Genomic DNA, 22,161 nt, shown 5'->3' on the forward strand with positions numbered 1-22,161 from the left:
TGTCATCCTCTGGGATGGCTGATGCGGAACAACTTCCTTTGCCGCTTCTCCCTGTCAGAGTAAATGTTAGATTATACAAGAGATAGAAATAATTGCACATAAATGTTTATTAAGTTTACCTGTGGGAGGGGGAGGGATAACATGTTCCTCTATAGGAGACTGCACCGGGCGCATGCTCTGAAACTGCTCCTGGTATAGCATCTGGAATTCAGCCCTCACCTCGGCCTTGATCTCCTGTATAAGGTCTTGTCGGACCTTTTTTGTGATCTCTTCTGTCATCCTTTGTGTATCGCTGTATGAATATGAAGGCTGACGAGAAGAGCTCCCAAAATAATCTGTAATTCCTACTCCAGGACCTGCAGCACGTACACGTCCAGGGTGCTCAGGTCGTCCAATTGCAGCAGCAAGAATATCCTGGCGACCCTCTGGAGTGAATTGGCCTTGGGAGCTCTGCTCAACCAAGGCGTCCTGTAACATTACAAAACACCATTATTCTTTAAATAGTTTAATGAAGTATGTATAATGACAATATTTATTATTTTAGGAACAGTGATAACTTACAATTTTTTCAGAAATCTCTAGTGCAGTGTCGGAAGAGTAGGTGCCCGATGGTCGCATACGGGCCAACTTCCATTTCTCATGTCTAGACGGTGGAGAAGGAGGCTGAGGAGGGCTACCACTCTGAGATGGTGGTATAACATCTGCCTTTTGCTTGAGGATTTTCTCCTCAAGCTTCCTATACCCACCACGAGATAATAGGTGGGGGTTTTTGTTCTGAGCACTTGTTCCTTGTGCTTTGCTTCTAATTGCCTGTCACATATTAATTAATTAGTTCATATGATATATATTTGTTAATGAGGAATTGAATAATATGAACTACACTAACCTGTCATTCCTCTGACATCCGACTCTCTTTAAAAAGCCGCCAAGTCTCCTCATCAATGGACTTATATGAACTACATGGACTTTTATGTTTAAGGTGTCCAAAGATGTACCTTGATGTCAACTTGCTTTTAAAGTTTCTGAAATTTTCTGCAACAGTTGACAAACACTTATTTCTAAGTGTTGGGACATTTGGAATGTCAAATGTCATCTGAAAAAAACATAATAAAGTTGTATTAGTACAAAATTATCAATATAAACAAATTTTAATTCAAATGCTATTAACTAACTTACCAATATATCTTGCCAAATAATGTTCCGATCACCCTCGGACACATGATCAAAAGATGGAATGAGAATGCTAATCTTATCATGTGCCACTACTCCAAGGTATGATCGGAAGTCATCTGCATGGGGGCCAGTTGCCACACCAGTGGTGACATTCACATTCACCGGAGTTCTTTCACCACTATTTTTCCTGAATAATAGTTGTTTCATCCTAGTGGGTCCTCTAGTGGATCTGGTTGGGGGAGCCTCGTCCCCTGAAGAATGTGGATGATCAGCCATATATCTGTCAAAATAAATAACAACATTAAATTCACTTCCAAGACTTATGTAATATCATAGGAAATGTATAAAAGGAAAACTTATGTTATATTAATAAAATACTTATACAGAAATTGAAAATTCATACATAAAGATATGGATTCATCATATGTATATTCCCTCATCATGATCTGACCGAATTGCATGTACATCATCGTCAACTACAGATTGGTCATCCAAATTTGTTGTAGTTTGAAATGAATGGTTGTCAGCAATATAAATATTAATCAGATTGTCTTCGTTAACTTCAATTTGTTTTTTGCCTTGAAGAGCAACATACCAATGGTCAGACGCAGGATCTTTGACATAAAAAACTTGAGATGCTTGATGTACCATGATAAACGGTTCGTCTCGGTAACCCACCTTGCAAAAATCAACCAGTGTCATACCCGAATCATCTATTTTCACACCACTCTTATTGTCAAACCACTTACACTTGAACAATGGAACAGAAAACTTGGTGTAATCAACCTCCCATATCTCTTCTATTATACCATAATATCTCATTGATCCAAGTACAGGAGATTGATCTTTTGATGTGGAAAATTGAAGTGACTCAGCTTCTAAACTGACTCCACTATTTTGTACTGTGCTTTTATCATCCAAAGTCTTCGTATAGAATGTGCAATTATTGACTTCATAACCTGTACAACACACGACATCAAACTTCAAACCATTTGCAAGCCACAATAAAGTTTCAGAAGAATGTGGCTCTTTGTCAATTTCAGATTTGAACCAAGACATAAATGTTTTGTTATGCTCCATCAATTGCCATTTCTCTGATTGTCTTGGATTTTTATTCTTAACAATGGCTTTGTGTGCTTCCAAAAAAGGGATCACCTCATCTGTGTTGTTCAATATATAAAGATGCGCTTGCAACAATTCTTCGCGATCTTTTGTCACCACATTGACACCTCGGATGCTTTTACTTGTAGAAAATTTATTCAACCATGCTGTGCGAGGAACTCCTATTGGATTCGTTGATGTCATGTAATCTGAACAAAACTCGATACTTTCTTCAGCAATATACCTTTCAATCATCGAACCTTCAGGACGATATGGATTTTTAACGTACCCTTTCAAAATCTTCATATAACGCTCAATAGGATACATCCATCTTAAGTATACCGGTCCGCACAACTTGATTTCTCTAACCAAATGAACAAGTAAATGTACCATGATGTCAAAAAAAGATGGAGGGAAAAACATCTCTAGTTGACACAAGATGATAACAATCTCGCCTTGAAGTTCATCTAACTTTGTAGGATCGATGGCTTTACTACATATTGACGAGAAAAATGAACACAACCTGTTTATGGTGTGCCTAACATTTTTGGGCAAAATTCCACGAATAGCCACCGGTAACAACTGTTGCATTAAGACGTGACAATCGTGAGACTTCATGCCAACAAGCTTTAAGTCCTGCATTGACACTAAACTCTTCATATTTGAAGAGTATCCTTGTGGTACTTTGATACTCTTTAAACATACACAAAAACTTATCTTCTCTTGTCTAGACATTGTGTAACATGCAGGGGGCAAATAAGTACGTTTACCAATCTCCTTGGGTGCCAACTCTTCTCGGATATTCATGTCAACCAAATCCAAACGAGCATTCACTCCATCTTTTGTCTTTCCCTGAATGTTGAGTAATGTACCAATCAAGCTATCACACACATTCTTTTCTACATGCATCACATCTATGCAATGTCGAACATCTAACTTTGACCAATATGGAAGATCAAAGAATATTGATTTCTTCTTCCAAGGGGTCGTTACAGATGACTTCTTCGATGTTTTCCCAAATACATGATGTATTTTATTAACTTTTTCAAGAACTTCAAGGCCAGTAAGTGGATTTGGTGCTTCGTCCCTCTCTTGATCTCCATTGAATGCTTTTTTTAACCTTCGATATGGATGATTACGTTTTAGAAATCTCCGATGACGCAGATACACCGTCTTTCTTCCATGTTTCAATTGATGAGCTGCAGTGTTTTCTTCACATATAGGACACGCTTTATGACCCTTGACACTGTATCCTGACAAATTACCATAAGCAGGAAAGTCATTAATGGTGCAAAATAACATTGCACGCATCATAAAAGTCTCTGAAGCGAATGCATCAAATATTTCAACCCCATCAACCCACAAAACCTTCAAGTCTTCAACTAGTGGGCTTAGATAAACATCTATGTCATTTCCAGGCTGCTTTGGACCAGATATCATCATAGACAACATCATGTACTTCCTCTTCATGCACAATGCAGGAGATAAGTTATAAATTATCAATATAACTGGCCAACAACTGTGATTGGTACTCAGATTACCAAATGGGTTCATTCCATCAGTGGCTAAACCAAGCCTAAGATTTCTACACTCTTTACCAAATTCGGGGAATTGTCGATCAATATTTTTCCATTGCTTTGAATCAGCTGGATGACGAAGCAGCCCGTCAATTTTTCTCTCATCTGCATGCCATCTAAGATTTTTAGCATCTTTGGGATTCGCAAACAAACGCTTAAGTCTGGGCACTATTGGAAGGTGATGAGAGGGTCGCACCTCTCACAAAAGTTGTGCATAAAAGAATGCAGTATAAACTAGGAAGTGACTCCTAGGTCGTCTCTCAAGGACCAAATGTGGTTCGAGTCTTAGGTCAAACACGTAGGGGGTTTTGAAAGTGTTTTTGTGATTGTAAATAAACTAAATTAAAACTGAAAATTAAATTCAACCGAACATAATTGAAAACATTGAATTAAATAAACAAAGCATGAAGACCGAACGATCCTACATTGAGACCGAACAATTTCTACATTGAGACCGAACGGTCTCTAAAGCAAGCAAGGTGTGTAAATTAATTAAAATTCCAAAGATAATAAACAAACTCATCTAACAAAGAAACTCATCTAACGGTATTGAGACGTTAACGCTTAAGCTAAAAACTTAAATACACATTGCACCAGGAACAAATAAAATGCCAAATTGCTTGACCAATTGAAATGCACAGATAATTCAGCAACACATCTAATGCTATTGGAATTGCAATGAGTGAACTAACTAAAAAAATAAAATGTTGATTGTATTAATCTATCAATGCATATTCATCATGTGCAAAAGTACTAAAAAAAAAACTGTCACCGTATTCACATTCTTCCAGCCAGCATCACCGCTTCCTCTTGCAAGCCGAGTCAGGGCCTCCTATTCTAAAAGAAAGCTGAATGTGAATAAAAAAATATTTCCCTCCAAACCGTAACTGTGTGCACCGTTGCCAGCTAAAAGAAAATGCACTTTGCCTTTCCAATCATGAAGCACCCTCCAAAAAGTAAATCACCCATGTGCCTCCTGCTACATGTAACTCGGCTTTGGAGCTCTCCATCAAGGACGTGGCAGCTACTTGCTTATTTCCAAGAAAGAAATTAAAAATCAATCACCGTGCAACGTTGGACAATACAAAGATAGACTAAAACTTCAATAACAAGTGTATGAACCAAAATAAAAAAAAACAATGCGCAGTAAAATGAAATTAACATGGAGCTTTCCATTCTCATTCATCCAAAATCCAACTGCATAAACATGGTTCAACCAAAAAAAAACTAAGAAAGAAAAATCTTCTTTCTTTAAGTGGCGGCTGCTCTCCTGCTGGACGAACGCGCTCCTCCCTCCTAGGTCACCTCCTTTTTTTAGCTCCTCTCTGCCAGCGTGTGCTCTCCAGTGTTGCTGGACCGAGAAGGGTGGACCTTTCTGTTCCCCCCGTGCACACCCCAAGCTGCTGGGAATTGAAGAAACATGTTGGGCTGTGGTGATGCAGGAGCGTGGTGAAGCCCTTCGTGCACCTCCCATTCTCTCCCCGCATACTTCTCAGCGACGCTGCTTCCGCGTGTGTTGATGTGTGCTTTGGGCCGCGTGGCGTGTGCACCCCATGCATAAGATGAAATCCACACCCCCTTCAGCTCGGTGCCATTTTCCGCGTGCTTTTTCTCCATTGTCTGGACCGTGTGCTTCTCTGTGGGCCGCGTGCTTCCTTGCTTCAGCTGGACGTGGACGCTCCTTGGATGCTGGACCTGCTGCACACGTGTTGCTGCTTCTCCTGCTGGACTTAGTGGACGCGTGGATTGCTCTCGGTGGCTGTTGCACGTGTTGTCCTCTTTGTTCACCCCTCCAAAGATGCTGGCAGCAGGACCGTGAACCTTTTTTTCTCATTGTCACACCACTTTAATGCTAGCTGCTTCCTCTTTGCTCATGGGTCGTGTGCTGCTGCTGAGCCTTTTCTCTCCATGCACACACCACTCTGGAAAAATGAAAGCCACTGGATCTGTGCTGGATGCACCCCCAAACTGCTTCCCATTCTCCGCGGCTGGATGTTGCTTCTGGATTCAGCCCGTGACTCTACTCACTCCATGCAGCTCCAAAATTGATTCTAGCATGTGCTCTTAATTTCGGCCCATCTCCATGTGCACCCCTAAATAAGATGAAATCCACACCCCCTCTCTCATTTATTTTAAAACATAATTGATGTGGTATTTCTTTTCACCTCCAAATGTCCCAAATATTATCCAACAATTTCCCTACAATTAATAATGCAAATAATTAGCTCAAATAATTCAAATTAATTAAAATAAGAATTTTTGGTCAAATTAAGCACAATTATCAAAAACGGGAAAATACCGGACATTTAAGCACAATTCCCCGATTAAATTCGGTACAATAAACTAAGTGAAGTGAATAAAATATTGACTCATCAAAATGAAGTGAAGTGAATCGTTGGTCCCCGGCAACGGCGCCATTTTGGTGAGAGGGTCGCACCTCCCACAAAAGTTGTGCATAAAAGAATGCAGTATAGTTACTAGGAAGTGACTCCTAGGTCGTCTCTCAAGGACCAAATGTGGTTCAGTCTCAGATCAAACACATTGTGAGGGGGGATTTTGAAAGATTGTTTTTTTTTTTTTTTTGGTTGCGGTAAAAATTAAAAGCGTTGAAGTAAAATTTAAAAAAAAAGTAAAATGAAAGAAAATAAAACTTATGACCCATTCATCTACCAAAAGAAATTAAACATTGCAAATGCTTATAAAGAACTACCTCCTTAGCCGTGACACATCCATGTATTCAATCCAAAGAAAATTAAATAATTAAAAGCAAGCTACTTTTAAGCAAATTAAAAACCGAACTTGTGTTAACTTGAAAGCACCGATTGAACGTAACAGTTAAATAAAGCAACTCATCTAAAACTATTAAATTGGGACCTTCAGCTAACAAAGAAATTGTACGTTCTAGTCATCTAGATGGGCACATCACCAGCGGAAACAATAATAAAAACGTGCTTGAACAGTAGAATGATGTAATTTAGTAAACATTTTACCCTAAAAGCATTTCAATATAGAGAATAAAAGAAAACAATTATCGGTCCAAGAGTTAAAGACAAATTGAAGAATCTATTGGAGCTCTCTGATTTTTCCAGCACATTGTATTGAGCTTTAACCATGTGCACATTCTCTAAAGGTTGAATGAAAAGACCCTGTACCTACCAAAAGCAAGGTTACGTGGAATCAAATAAAATAAATAGGCTGAGACATCACTTTCTCCAAGCATCTGGACCTACATTTTGGCTGTAATCAATTTTCTCCCTCCGTGTTCATTCCCTACACCAAAAATAAATCTCCCCCAAGGTGGCTACTGGAACCTCCATGCTTGCTTTCTTTCTCCAGATCCACTCTCCTCTCGGTGGCAGCTCAGCTTTTTCAAGCCAAAATCAATTCTTCCTCCTTCTTCTCCTCTTTTCCGTAACGTCTCTCCTTTCTCTCGGTCATTCCCTTCTCTCCTGCTACCTCTAGGTTGCGGCTGGAGACTCCACTTTTATTACCGCTTCCTCTGGTTGCTTTTTAATTTCTCTTTGCACCTCCTGGACCTCTCAAGCTGCTGGATGCCACCTCTTCACATGGTTGAATGTGCTGGAAGCCAAACCCAATTCAAATTGCTGGAGCTGCTGGATGTTTCTTCTCTTTGCCACCCATGCTGCTACTTTTGTTGTCCACGTGCTTTAATGAACTAGACCCCTTTTCTCCTTTCAGCTGTGTGCCTCTCTTCTCTGTTGGGCCGTGGAATGTTGCTGCCTCCCGTGCACTCCAAAGCTGCTGGATTTTATGGGCTTGGCAGCAGTGCGTGTGTGGCAGCTGGACGTAGCGGCTTCCTCAAAGCTTGCTGGACCGTGGAGGCTTTCTTCCTACTGACACACCCCTGCTAGACTTGGACGCATGGCTGCTCCAATTGCTGGATGTCACAAATCCTCATGGGCCACGGTGTGCTGCTGGAAAATGAATGAATGTGGCTGCTTCTCATGTGGGCCGCTGTGTTTCAGCTTCTTTCTTCTGCTGGACGGGATTATGCTGCCACCAAGTGCTGGACCAATTTTAATTTGTCCATGGGCCCGCTCTTCTTTTCCAATAAATGAAGTCCCTATATGTGTGCATAGCAAAAAAATAAAAATGAAATCCACACCTCTCTCTCATCTTAGCTTAAAATAAAATTGATGTGACATTTTCTTTTGAACTCCAAATATTCCAAATTGTATTTCCAACATTTTCCCTGAAATTAATAATGCAAATAATTTGCTCAAATAATCCAAATTAATTAAAATAAGAATTTTTGGTCAAATTAAGCACAATTATCAAAAACGGGAAAATACCGGACATTTAAGCACAATTCCCCGATTAAATTCGGTACAATAAACTAAGTGAAGTGAATAAAATATTGACTCATCAAAATAGACCACACTTAGTCTTTTGCACTCCTGGGCAAAATGAAGACGCGAATCAGGGAATAGTTCAAAGGACTTTTAAGAAGGTGACACAACGTCGACACACAGAAAGTAAAGACTCACAAGGAAACAAACAGAATTACACATTCCTCAAGAAATCTGGACAAAGAAAGGAAGTAGACAATATCCAACACAGAATCAATCAGAGAAAGCAGATACTCATGAAATCATCCAAGCAATTCAAGACATGGCAAAATGATCAATCAGCTCAAGAGGTGAATCAAAAGCAACAGAACCTCACAGATGCACTATCAGTGTTTCTCTCAAGTGTCTACGGTAAGCAATTTCAACTAATGCACTCAAGAAAGCAAACAACAACAGACTTGGCAAGCCTCTAATATCAACACTCAAGCACATACGCATGTTCAAATCAAAAGGTCTTTTCATGGTTGTAATGGGGCCAAGGACAAGGCAGGATATATCTGGATAAGAAGCTACAAACCATAAGGAACAGAGGAGCAATGGGGAACAAGTGTAAACACATTCAAACACACCCACAACCTCTAATTTCATCCTCTTCTTGACTCCATTATTCACAATTATTCACATTTTTTTTCACTATTTTTCTGCTCTCTTTTTTTTCATCCTGTCTCTTTTCTTTTCTCTATTCAGCACACAATTTCAAGAGATAAGATACACATATATTTACGAAACAAAACAAGAGGAACCAACTAGCCAATTCATCAGAATCCCCAGGAAGACCACACTTGTTCCCAAAACACTTCGAAAGCTCCAAAATTCCCTAAGGTTAAGTTAAACATGGTTTTTCACTTAGGGCTAGTGTATGAGCTTCAAAACAAAGAAATGGGGAAAGTACAGGCTCAAAAGGGTTATCAAAGGATCACAATAAGGTAGGCTTATTTGGCTAGAGAGGCTCAAGAACAAAACTGCCTTTATCACTTCCAAACATGCATATCAATCAAGAATTTTCAACAAGAGTCAAGCCAAGGCATATGTGCAAGCAATCAAGAGACATATCACACACAAGAAAGAACATAAAGTGGCTCAAATTCTCACACAGGGCATTTGTGTCACAATCAATTCAACTCTCAAACATCATGATCATCTTCCAAGCAAAGAAAAGCAAGGAATCCAACATCTCAGAGTATCAATGAAGTGAAGGAAAATTGACAACCTAACCACAATCCAGAATTCAAGAGAAACATGTAAAACTGTATACAAGACACGACAAAAATAACCTAGAAAAGAAAAAATTTAACCAAGAAAACAAAAACTAACAAAGAAAAATAAAAATCTCCCCCAATAGACCACACTTAAACTACACAGTGTCCTCAATGTGTCATAAGCATAAGATCAGAAATCATAACAGTCAACAGATCATGGACAAGTGCAATAAAAGTAGGGAAAGGGGGAGAAGAGAGAAAGGAAACTTCCCTGATCATGGTGGTAGTTGCCAATTTTGGACTTTCAGGGAGATGTCTTCCACCTTAAGGTTCAACCAGGAAGTTTTTAGGAAGAATTGCTTCATCCTCCAGATTTGATCTAGCAGGGAAATGTCTTCCATAGCTGGATCTAAGAAGTGATTGTTGATGAGCGGGTTCAGCTGGTGCTTATTGATGTTGAAACTGTTGTGTATGTAAGCACCTTTTTCTTCCACTGTGGGTGCATGTTGGTCAAATTCATGTGTACCTCCTGCAACATGGTTAGTGTAATGTGGCTCTACAGAAATTACATGCAGGGGTATAACACCCAATCCCAGTGTGACAGGCTGAACCTCAGATACATCTTCAGAACATGAATCAATTTCAATTTCAGAAACATTATCAACCACAGACTCAGATTCATGTTCAGTGCATGGATGAGAAGTATTCAGATATGATGGCAAAAGTGGTTTCTCATCATGCAGAGAGGGAAAATTAAAAGCATTCTCATCAACAATATAATCATCAATAACATACCCATCAACATCATAATCATGGATAGCATAGTCAAAATTAGGTATGTTTTCCTCCACTTCCCTAAAGATCGGAAAAGTGGTGGAAGATGAAAATTGTCTACCTGATTCAAAATTACTGCTTATACCTGCCTGGTCCTCAAGATCTTCAGCAGTCTCCTCAGGTGCAAGAGTGGGGCCATAGGGCGATGGGAAAGTAGGTGGCGCAACAATACGCTCATGACTCTTCTCCCCATCTTCTATGTTGATGCCACTATCATCATCAGGAATTAGAATAGTCTGAAATGGTGATTCCTCTAAATCTTGAGACTGTTCCTGATTGAGTTGAGTGGTCATCTGCCCTATCTGATTGCTCAAACATTGAAGGTGTGCTCTGTTCTCTTGCTGAAACTGAAGGTTCTGCATGGTCATCTGCTCCAACAACTCCTGCAATGTAAGCTCAAAAGTAGAAGGTTGAGGAGCTATCTGGGCAGACTCATAAAGTTGTAGCTGTTGTTATTGCTGGACTGGCGGAGGCATACAAGCATTCTGAGATGGTGCTTCCTGATATTGCTGTGGAGCATCATACCATCCCAAACTAGGGTCATTCCATCCAGGATCGTTGCTGTAACCATACTGAGCGGGGAAGAATTCATCCAAGAACATATGCTTAAGATCTTCCCAAGAAGTGATAGATCCTGGAGGAAGACAATACAGCCAATCCCTTGCTGCTTCTTGTAATGAATGTGGGAATGCCCTTAAGAACATGTGATCAACCGGTACATGTGGAGGCTTCATTGAAGAGCAAATGTTGTGGAATTCCTCTAAATGTCTGTGTGGGCATTCACCTGCAAAACCATGAAACTTAGGCAGCAAATGTATCAGTCCAGTCTTGAGAACGCAATGAACATCATCCTCAGTAGGTGGAACCGGTTCCCAAAGAGAACTCTCAAAAGTCGGAGGATGAGCCATATTGCTCTCAACATACAAATCAGCAGAATATGAATCACAATCAAAGTAACGTGCAGAAGGAGAATCATAATCAGAGGCACTGGCAGAATAAGCAGTATTCACAAAATCAAAATAGGTAGACATGGAAAGAGAAGGGGAAAGGTAGAAAGGGATGCTAAAAATTACGAAACAAACAAAACACAACACAATTGAACATGCGACACGTACAAACAAAACAAAACATCACATCACAAGACAAGACAAAACACAACACACACTAACACAACAAAAGACCTAAGACCGAATCGTTGGTCCCCGGCAGCGGCGCCATTTTGATGAGAGGGTCGCACCTCTCACAAAAGTTGTGCATAAAAGAATGCAGTATAAACTAGGAAGTGACTCCTAGGTCGTCTCTCAAGGACCAAATGTGGTTCGAGTCTTAGGTCAAACACGTAGGGGGTTTTGAAAGTGTTTTTGTGATTGTAAATAAACTAAATTAAAACTGAAAATTAAATTCAACCGAACATAATTGAAAACATTGAATTAAATAAACAAAGCATGAAGACCGAACGATCCTACATTGAGACCGAACAATTTCTACATTGAGACCGAACGGTCTCTAAAGCAAGCAAGGTGTGTAAATTAATTAAAATTCCAAAGATAATAAACAAACTCATCTAACAAAGAAACTCATCTAACGGTATTGAGACGTTAACGCTTAAGCTAAAAACTTAAATACACATTGCACCAGGAACAAATAAAATGCCAAATTGCTTGACCAATTGAAATGCACAGATAATTCAGCAACACATCTAATGCTATTGGAATTGCAATGAGTGAACTAACTAAAAAAATAAAATGTTGATTGTATTAATCTATCAATGCATATTCATCATGTGCAAAAGTACTAAAAAAAAAACTGTCACCGTATTCACATTCTTCCAGCCAGCATCACCGCTTCCTCTTGCAAGCCGAGTCAGGGCCTCCTATTCTAAAAGAAAGCTGAATGTGAATAAAAAAATATTTCCCTCCAAACCGTAACTGTGTGCACCGTTGCCAGCTAAAAGAAAATGCACTTTGCCTTTCCAATCATGAAGCACCCTCCAAAAAGTAAATCACCCATGTGCCTCCTGCTACATGTAACTCGGCTTTGGAGCTCTCCATCAAGGACGTGGCAGCTACTTGCTTATTTCCAAGAAAGAAATTAAAAATCAATCACCGTGCAACGTTGGACAATACAAAGATAGACTAAAACTTCAATAACAAGTGTATGAACCAAAATAAAAAAAAACAATGCGCAGTAAAATGAAATTAACATGGAGCTTTCCATTCTCATTCATCCAAAATCCAACAGCATAAACATGGTTCAACCAAAAAAAAACTAAGAAAGAAAAATCTTCTTTCTTTAAGTGGCGGCTGCTCTCCTGCTGGACGAACGCGCTCCTCCCTCCTAGGTCACCTCCTTTTTTTAGCTCCTCTCTGCCAGCGTGTGCTCTCCAGTGTTGCTGGACCGAGAAGGGTGGACCTTTCTGTTCCCCCCGTGCACACCCCAAGCTGCTGGGAATTGAAGAAACATGTTGGGCTGTGGTGATGCAGGAGCGTGGTGAAGCCCTTCGTGCACCTCCCATTCTCTCCCCGCATACTTCTCAGCGACGCTGCTTCCGCGTGTGTTGATGTGTGCTTTGGGCCGCGTGGCGTGTGCACCCCATGCATAAGATGAAATCCACACCCCCTTCAGCTCGGTGCCATTTTCCGCGTGCTTTTTCTCCATTGTCTGGACCGTGTGCTTCTCTGTGGGCCGCGTGCTTCCTTGCTTCAGCTGGACGTGGACGCTCCTTGGATGCTGGACCTGCTGCACACGTGTTGCTGCTTCAACTGCTGGACTTAGTGGACGCGTGGATTGCTCTCGGTGGCTGTTGCACGTGTTGTTCTCTTTGTTCACCCCTCCAAAGATGCTGGCAGCAGGACCGTGAACCTTTTTTTTTCATTGTCACACCACTTTAATGCTAGCTGCTTCCTCTTTGCTCATGGGCCGTGTGCTGCTGCTGAGCCTTTTCTCTCCATGCACACACCACTCTGGAAAAATGAAAGCCACTGGATCTGTGCTGGATGCACCCCCAAACTGCTTCCCATTCTCCGCGGCTGGATGTTGCTTCTGGATTCAGCCCGTGACTCTACTCACTCCATGCAGCTCCAAAATTGATTCTAGCATGTGCTCTTAATTTCGGCCCATCTCCATGTGCACCCCTAAATAAGATGAAATCCACACCCCCTCTCTCATTTATTTTAAAACATAATTGATGTGGTATTTCTTTTCACCTCCAAATGTCCCAAATATTATCCAACAATTTCCCTACAATTAATAATGCAAATAATTAGCTCAAATAATTCAAATTAATTAAAATAAGAATTTTTGGTCAAATTAAGCACAATTATCAAAAACGGGAAAATACCGGACATTTAAGCACAATTCCCCGATTAAATTCGGTACAATAAACTAAGTGAAGTGAATAAAATATTGACTCATCAGAAGGTACCAAACTACTTTCAAAGCAGATCCATTTTTTTCTATCTGACCATTATCTTCACTATTGTTTTTTGACTTGTATCGTGATAAGCCACATTTTGGACACTATTGTTTTTCTGAAATTCTCTGACTGGCAGAGAAGTTGAGAAGTTAAAGGGGGTATATACCCTTGTAACTTTTCAAATTCTCTGACCTAGTCAGCACCTGCAATAAATTGGCAGGGGTATATGCCGCGGTTGTCCAGAGAACCGCGGCATATACTCTGTTATTTAATTTTTTATTCATACGTGGCGTCAAAGGCAATGGTTGACTGGAGTATATGCCGCGGTTTGGAGCAGAACCGCGGCATATATGTTCGATTTATTTACAAAACTGCCACCGCGCACCATTATGCTGCGGTTTTCGTTGAACCGTGGCATAATGTGCGCTGTAAAAACCCAATTTTTTACTAGTGTAACGCAATATAATTGATTACTAAACATATGTAATTTGTTAAGTTTTTCCATCTACTTTAACAAATTGTCTTAGGTTTGCTTCTATTTTGATTTAACAGATTATACAACACATAATCAATTATATAATTCTCATTAGCCAGCAATAAATTCATTTGACCGTTAAAATAGTTCAGGCTATTAAATGAAATAGCTTTTGACATATAAAACATACTTAACCGATTATGAAACTTATGACTAGATCAGTACACTAATGAAACATATATTGTCATTCTTAATCGATCAGTACACAACCATTTGCCCTTGTTAAGCATACAATGATATTTGGAGAAATCTAACAAGTTATATACATTACTTAACCGATTATTTCTACCATAAATGACATGTTCATTTGATTCATTTACAAACAATGAATTCATATATGAAGCACAATCATAATAATGATAAAGCAATAGTTATGCCATTTTTTTGTTCATCATTAAAAACACAGATATAAAGGGTAAGATAACTCCCCTTATCAAGAATCTCTCCCTTTTTTTATGATGACCAACAAGAAACATGTTTTCCAGTTACTCTCTCCCTTTGAGCATTAGCAAAAAAATGGCAAAACAAGTAACATGGAAATAAGCATGTCATAAAGAACATAAAAAAATACTTACGGACCATTAAAAAATATGATGCTGCCCTATCACAAAGAGATGTGAGCACTATAACATTGTATGAGCAGTACATGATTGATGTTAAAGTGTGTAACAGAGCTCAATTTATCAGTTTGAAACAATATATAAAATGTATATGACAAATAGATATTAGAGTATTTATACTAAATTCAAATGAATATAAGCTATCTTATGAGTTCAATTGATTACAACATCAATGTAATCGATTGTATCATACAAAATTGCTTTGTGATGGATGTTTTATCCACTAGTGCAACGAAGGGAAACGACAACGGTTGTTTTTGACAATATGATTTGGCTGTCGAGCCGAGGCATATGTCGGCGAGGTAAAAAGGTGGGGAACTTTTGGCCTCGGTTTCAACCCATGTAATATCTCAAAAGGTACTGCCTCGGTTCATCAGCAACCGAAGTAGTAAGGAAGAAAAAAAAAGAGGGGGGAAGGGGTTATTACCTCGGTTCAACTGAGGTAATAACGTAGACTTATGGCAGTGGTTCTAGCTTCAACCGCTGCCAAAGCCCTATTTTTTTTAAGAAAAATTCTCGTGCACCCTATGGCATCGATTGTGGTTGAATGCGAAGCCATACATAGGTTTTCTACCTTGGTTTTGGCTACAACCGAGGCCTATTGTCCTTCAATTTTTTTTAATAGCAGGTCTGTTTTTTTTATATCCACTATCACAAAAACAAACATGCATATCAAACAATATAATAACAACATAGATTCAACACAATAGTCAATATTTACATCACATAATGTTTAAAGGATAATGTACAAAGTCTAATTAATAACAACAAAATCAACATGTGCTAATGTATTTTAAAATCCTAATAACTATGAACTATTGAATAATGTAATTAAATATTTTGCAAGTGCCTTTCTTAGGCATGTAAGTGGCTTCTTAGGAAGTGGAGTAGGAGTCTTGAATCTCTGCACAAGACACATGATATTAATTAGTTTATATGAATTCCAAATGATGGAGAAAAACAAAATTCATTAAATCTAAATATTACCGTTTCCCAAGCTCTTATGATATGGGCACAAATAATGTGGGTCATCCAATACATTACGTAGTATCCGCACTCATATGACCCACTCTTTCTGTTACACTAATATATCCACACAACTGTAAATAGTTAGTGAAAATCGTTAAAACAAAACAACTATAAGAACATATGCACTAGTAAAAAATTGGGTTTTTACAGCGCACATTATGCCACGGTTCAACGGAAACCGCAGCATAATGGTGCGCGGTGGCAGTTTTGTAAATAAATCGAACATATATGCCGCGGTTCTACTCCAAACCGCGGCATATACTCCAGTCAACCATTGCCTTTGACGCCACGTATGAATAAAAAATTAAATAACAGAGTATATGCCGCGGTTCTCTGGACAACCGCGGCATATACCCCTGCCAATTTATTGCAGGTGCTGACTGGGTCAGAGAATTTGAAAAGTTACAAGGGTATATGCCGCGGTTCTCTAGACGACCACGGCATATACCCCCTGTAACTTCTGAAATTCCCTAGAAGGCAGTTGGGGAGACAGTTGTGTTCAGCACGTTACAGGGGTATATGCCGCGGTTCTACGAGCAACCGCGACATATTCTCTTATCTGAAATTAGTTTAATATATATTTGAAATATTTCGATGTATATGCCGCGGTTGCCCGCTGAACCGCGGCATATAGTTTGAAAATAATTTCAAAAATGCCATTTAGGATAATTTTTTAAATTAGTATATGCCGCGGTTGGGAGTTAAACCGCGGCATATACCCCTCTTATACCGCGGTTCAATACTTAACCGCGGTTCAAAACTTGGAACAGTGTCGTCTTCCTCGCGTCTCTGTTTCGCGATTTTCGCTCCCTCCGACTCTATTCATCTCCGTTTGCTCATTTTTCACCGTTTAAACCTTATATTGTTCGGTCATTATTCATTTTTGACGAGCAAAAACAGTTTTAGCCGATCAAAATCGTTTGAAACGCGTCATTCCCTCTCCGCTGCGATTTCGTTTTCTTTGCACCAAGCGTTTTCGCCGTTCGTCTTCGAGGTATTTATGCCCTTTTGCATTCTTAACGTGATTTCTTCATTAGTTTTTGCATAATGTTATAGTTTTGGTAATGTATGAAGTTTGTATAGTTTTGGTAAGCTTTAATTTTGGTAATGCATGAAATTGCTATAGTTTTGGTAATGTATGGTATGGTTTTTGCTATAGTTTTGGTAATGTGTGTTGTAGTTCTTGTATTATTTATAAACCTTAAAATATTATTCACTAAGTTTCAATGATATGTATGAAATTGTAAGTTTGATTTTTAGTAGCTTATCTTTTTATGTAATATTTAGGAATATGGATCGAAATTGGATTAATTTACCACGTATTAGTGCTGAGTACGAGAGAGGTGTAGAGGAATTTATACAATTTGCGCAACGTAATGAGGGGAGAACTGATGATGAAGTGAAGTTTAGATGTCCTTGTGTGAACTGTTTGAATGGGAGAAAGTTGAACGCAACTCAAATTAGAGAACATCTTATATGTGATGGTTTTCTAAGATGCTATACAACATGGATCTAGCACGGCGAAGAAATGGATTTTCCCACTGACTCTCAAAGTGTAAATGTTACTGATTCCGCCATGGAAGAAGATCGACCGGATGAAGACAAATTGGAGGACATGATCCGCGATGTTGGAGCAGAAAATGTTAGGCACGAAGTCTCACGATTGTCACGTCTTAATGCAACAGTTGTTACCGGTGGCTATTCGTGGAATTTTGCCCAAAAATGTTAGGCACACCATAAACAGGTTGTGTTCATTTTTCTCGTCAATATGTAGTAAAGCCATCGATCCTACAAAGTTAGATGAACTTCAAGGCGAGATTGTTATCATCTTGTGTCAATTAGAGATGTTTTTCCCTCCATCTTTTTTTGACATCATGGTACATTTACTTGTTCATTTGGTTAGAGAAATCAAGTTGTGCGGACCGGTATACTTAAGATGGATGTATCCTATTGAGCGTTATATGAAGATTTTGAAAGGGTACGTTAAAAATCCATATCGTCTTGAAGGTTCGATGATTGAAAGGTATATTGCTGAAGAAAGTATCGAGTTTTGTTCAGATTACATGACATCAACGAATCCAATAGGAGTTCCTCGAACAACATGGTTGTATAGGTTATGAAGTCAATAATTGCACATTCTATACGAAGACTTTGGATGATAAAAGCACAGTACAAAATAGTGGAGTCAGTTTAGAAGCTGAGTCACTTCAATTTTCCACATCAAAAGATCAATCTCCTGTACTTGGATCAATGAGATATTATGGTATAATAGAAGAGATATGGGAGGTTGATTACACCAAGTTTTCTGTTCCATTGTTCAAGTGTAAGTGGTTTAACAATAAGAGTGGTGTGAAAATAGATGACTCGGGTATGACACTGGTTAATTTTCGCAAGGTGGGTTATCGAGACGAACCGTTTATCATGGTACATCAAGCAACTCAAGTTTTTTATGTCAAAGATCCTTCGAGGCTAATGTGTATCGAGACTAATACAACTTTATTATGTTTTTTTCAGATGACATTTGACATTCCAAATGTCCCAACACTTAGAAATAAGTGTTTGTCAACTATTGTAGAAAATTTCAGAAACTTTAAAAGAAAGTTGACATCAAGGTACATCTTTGGACACCTTAAACATAAAAGTCCATGTAGTTCATATAAGTCCATTGATGAGGAGACTTGGCGGCTTTTTAAAGAGAGTCGGATGTCAGAGGAATGGCAGGTTAGTGTAGTTCATATTATTCAATTCCTCATTAACAAATATATATCATATGAACTGATTAATTAATGTGTATGTGACAGGCAATTAGAAGCAAAGCACAAGGAACAAGTGCTCAGAACAAAAACCCCCACCTATTATCTCGTGGTGGGTATAGGAAGCTTGAGGAGAAAATCCTCAAGCAAAAGGCAGATGCTATACCACCATCTCAGAGTGGTAGCCCTCCTCAGCCTCCTTCTCCACCGTCTAGACATGAGAAATGGAAGTTGGCCCGTATGCGACCATCGGGCACCTACTCTTCCGACACTGCACGAGAGATTTCTGAAAAAATTGTAAGTTATCACTGTTCCTAAAATAATAAATATTGTCATTATACATACTACATTAAACTATTTAAAGAATAATGGTGTTTTGTAATGTTACAGGACGCCTTGGTTGAGCAGAGCTCCCAAGGCCAATTCACTCCAGAGGGTCGCCAGGATATTCTTGCTGCTGCAATTGGACGACCTGAGCACCCTGGACGTGTACGTGCTACAGGTCCTGGAGTAGGAATTACAGATTATTTTGGGAGCTCTTCTCGTCAGCCTTCATATTCATACAGCGATACACAAAGGATGACAGAAGAGATCACAAAAAAAGTCCGACAAGACCTTATACAGGAGATCAGGGCCGAGGTGAGGGCTGAATTCCAGATGCTATACCAGGAGCAGTTTCAGAGCATGCGCCCGGTGCAGTCTCCTATAGAGGAACAGGTTATCCCTCCCCCTCCCACAGGTAAACTTAATAAACATTTATATGCAATTATTTCTATCTCTTGTATAATCTAACATTTACTCTGACAGGAAGAAGCGGCAAAGGAAGTTGTTCCGCATCAGCCATCCCAGAGGATGACATGGACGATGGTAGTCCATGTCTGCTATACATTTTAGAAGATACTGAGATGGTGCTGGTAGCTCGTGGAACAGAGTTTAGGTCAGCGACTGTATGTCATGGTATGCAACTATTAGAGGATGAGGTGAAGGTCTCAGTGGATGAAATGATCATACCAGATGCCTCGGTTCCACTGTCCACGGAAGAGATTTTCACTGTGGAACAAGCATATAAGTCGTTTATCACTTGGCCTAAATTTTTGGTTAAACCAGTTTCTGACCCCTCGGTATAAAATTCTTCTTTACACTTCTCAATTTTAAAGGTTTTTGATGTCAAAACTTATCTTATCTTTTCATGTAACAACAGACGCAGGCACAACAGAAGATTCCTCTATCTGAGGATGACCCTCTTTCTTCATTGCATCTACTTGCTGACATCCTTGATGATAATCCTTTGGAGGTTGGGTATGATGCTAATGTATTTGGGCATGGCTCTGAGGTCCCAATATACCTTAATAGCCAAGATGTCCGTGAGCTTGCGTCGGGAACACAAGAGTTGAATATTACAATTATTCAACTATGGACGATGTAAGTTTATGACCAATTATTTATATATAAAAATGATTTATATATCAAGTATCCTTATATCAAAGTTAATTTTTGATTTCAGGTATATGTCTGGGGTCAGTAATAAGTTGGGGCGTTCTGATGATTATGGATTCATTGATCCCCAATCAATTCATGAATCAAATGATTTTGAGCATATCAACATGAGTCTAATAAGGAGTTTTGGAAGGGGCAAAAAAATATACTTTTTGCCTTATATATCCGGGTAAGTGAACTTTGTTAACATAATAATGTTCCATATGTGATTTTAATATTTAATAGTTACGTTATTATGAATTTCAGGCGCCATTGGCAACTTCTTGTTATGTCTATGCAAGACAACTATGCTTTGTGGTTCTGCTCATTGCACAGGCCTCCTCCCCCACAACTCAAACAAGCAATTGATTGGTAAGAACCTCAATGTTTGGACTTTCTTTGTTATATAACTGAATGCTAAAACCTTTTTTTATATACAGTTCTATTCCAGCAACTATGATGATGGGTGGGAGATCAATTGTTAATAGTAGAAAGATTGCTTGGATTTCTCTCAAGGTTTGACATATGCTAAAGTCATACTTTGTTATAATTGTTTTATAACAAATGTTATTCACTAACTATTATCAACTGTGATGATATATTGTAGTGTAACAGACAAAATGGGTCATATGAGTGTGGATACTATGTAATGTATTGGATGACCCATATTGTTCGTTCTCACATCACAAGTCGCTGGGAAACGGTAATATTTAACTTTAACAAATTTTGATTTTTTAACAAATGTTGAATTCATATACACTAATTAAAATGAATTGTCTTTTGCAGAGATTCAAGACTACTACACCAGTTCCTGAGAAGTCACTATTATTCATTAGGAACGCTGCTGCGAAGTATATAGTTAGATTATACAATAGCTCTTAGATTTAGATTTAAACAATGCATTTGATTAGATAGAATTTTCTTAGACTTTGTACTTTATTTGATGTTGAAATACATTTGAACATGTGTTTGTTATGTTGAAATTGAATTTGTGTACATGTTTTTATATGCAGGTCTGTTTTTGTGGTAGTGGATATCACAAAAACAGACCTGCAATTTTAAAAAACTGCAGGGGAATATGCCGCGGTTCTAACCACAACCGCGGCATATAGTTAAAAACGAGATATATGGCCGCGGTTTTGACACTAACCGCGGCATATTCTTCAGTCTATATGTCGCGGTTGAACCGCGGCATATAGTGTATTTTTTAATTTTTTTTTTTAAAAAATGAATTTACGCAGCGGTTTCCTAGACAACCGCGGCATATTCCTCAAGTTATATACCGCGGTTATAACCGCGGCCTAAAGTGTCTGACTTACTACCGCGGCTGAATATGCCGCGGTTCTTAAACCGCGACGTATAATGAAAATGAACCGCGGTAAAAGCCCCTCGCTGCACTACTGATGGCTTTAGCATATGTCAAATCTTGAGAACAACCCATGCAAGCTTTCTACCGTTAGTAGTTGATCTCCCAACAAACATCATACGTGTTGCAATAGAACTATATATAAAAAAAAGGCTTTAGCATTCATTTATATAAAAAAAAAACTCCAAACATTAGGTTCTTACCAATCAACTTCTTGTTTGATATGTTTGGGAGGAGACTTGTGCAATGAGTAGAACCACACAACATAGCTCTCTAGTACAGAAACAATAAGTAGTTGCCAATGGTGCCTGAAATTGATAATAACTTAATTGTTATATATTAAAATCACATTTGGAACTTTGAAGTTAACAGAATTCACTTACCCAGATATATAAGGAATAAAATATATGTCATTCCCCCTTACAAAGTTGCTGGTGAGATATGTTGTGATGTCATCAAAATTATTTGTTTCGTGAGTGACTTGGGGATCAATGAACCCATAAACATCATTGTACCCCAAGCTGTTACTTACACCAAACATATACCTGAAATAAAAAATTACCTTTGATATAAGTATACTAGATATATAAATCAATTTTATATAAATAATTGCTCATAGACTTACACCATGTTAAAATACAATGGCTCAATTTCTCACACCAAGAGGGGGGATTGAATTGGTGAAGTATAAAATTTAAAACTTTCAAAATATT

This window comes from Vigna umbellata, chromosome 8 (genome assembly GCF_029865625.1).
Source record: "Vigna umbellata cultivar VRB3 chromosome 8, Vumbellata_1.0, whole genome shotgun sequence".
Classification (NCBI taxonomy): domain Eukaryota; kingdom Viridiplantae; phylum Streptophyta; class Magnoliopsida; order Fabales; family Fabaceae; genus Vigna; species Vigna umbellata.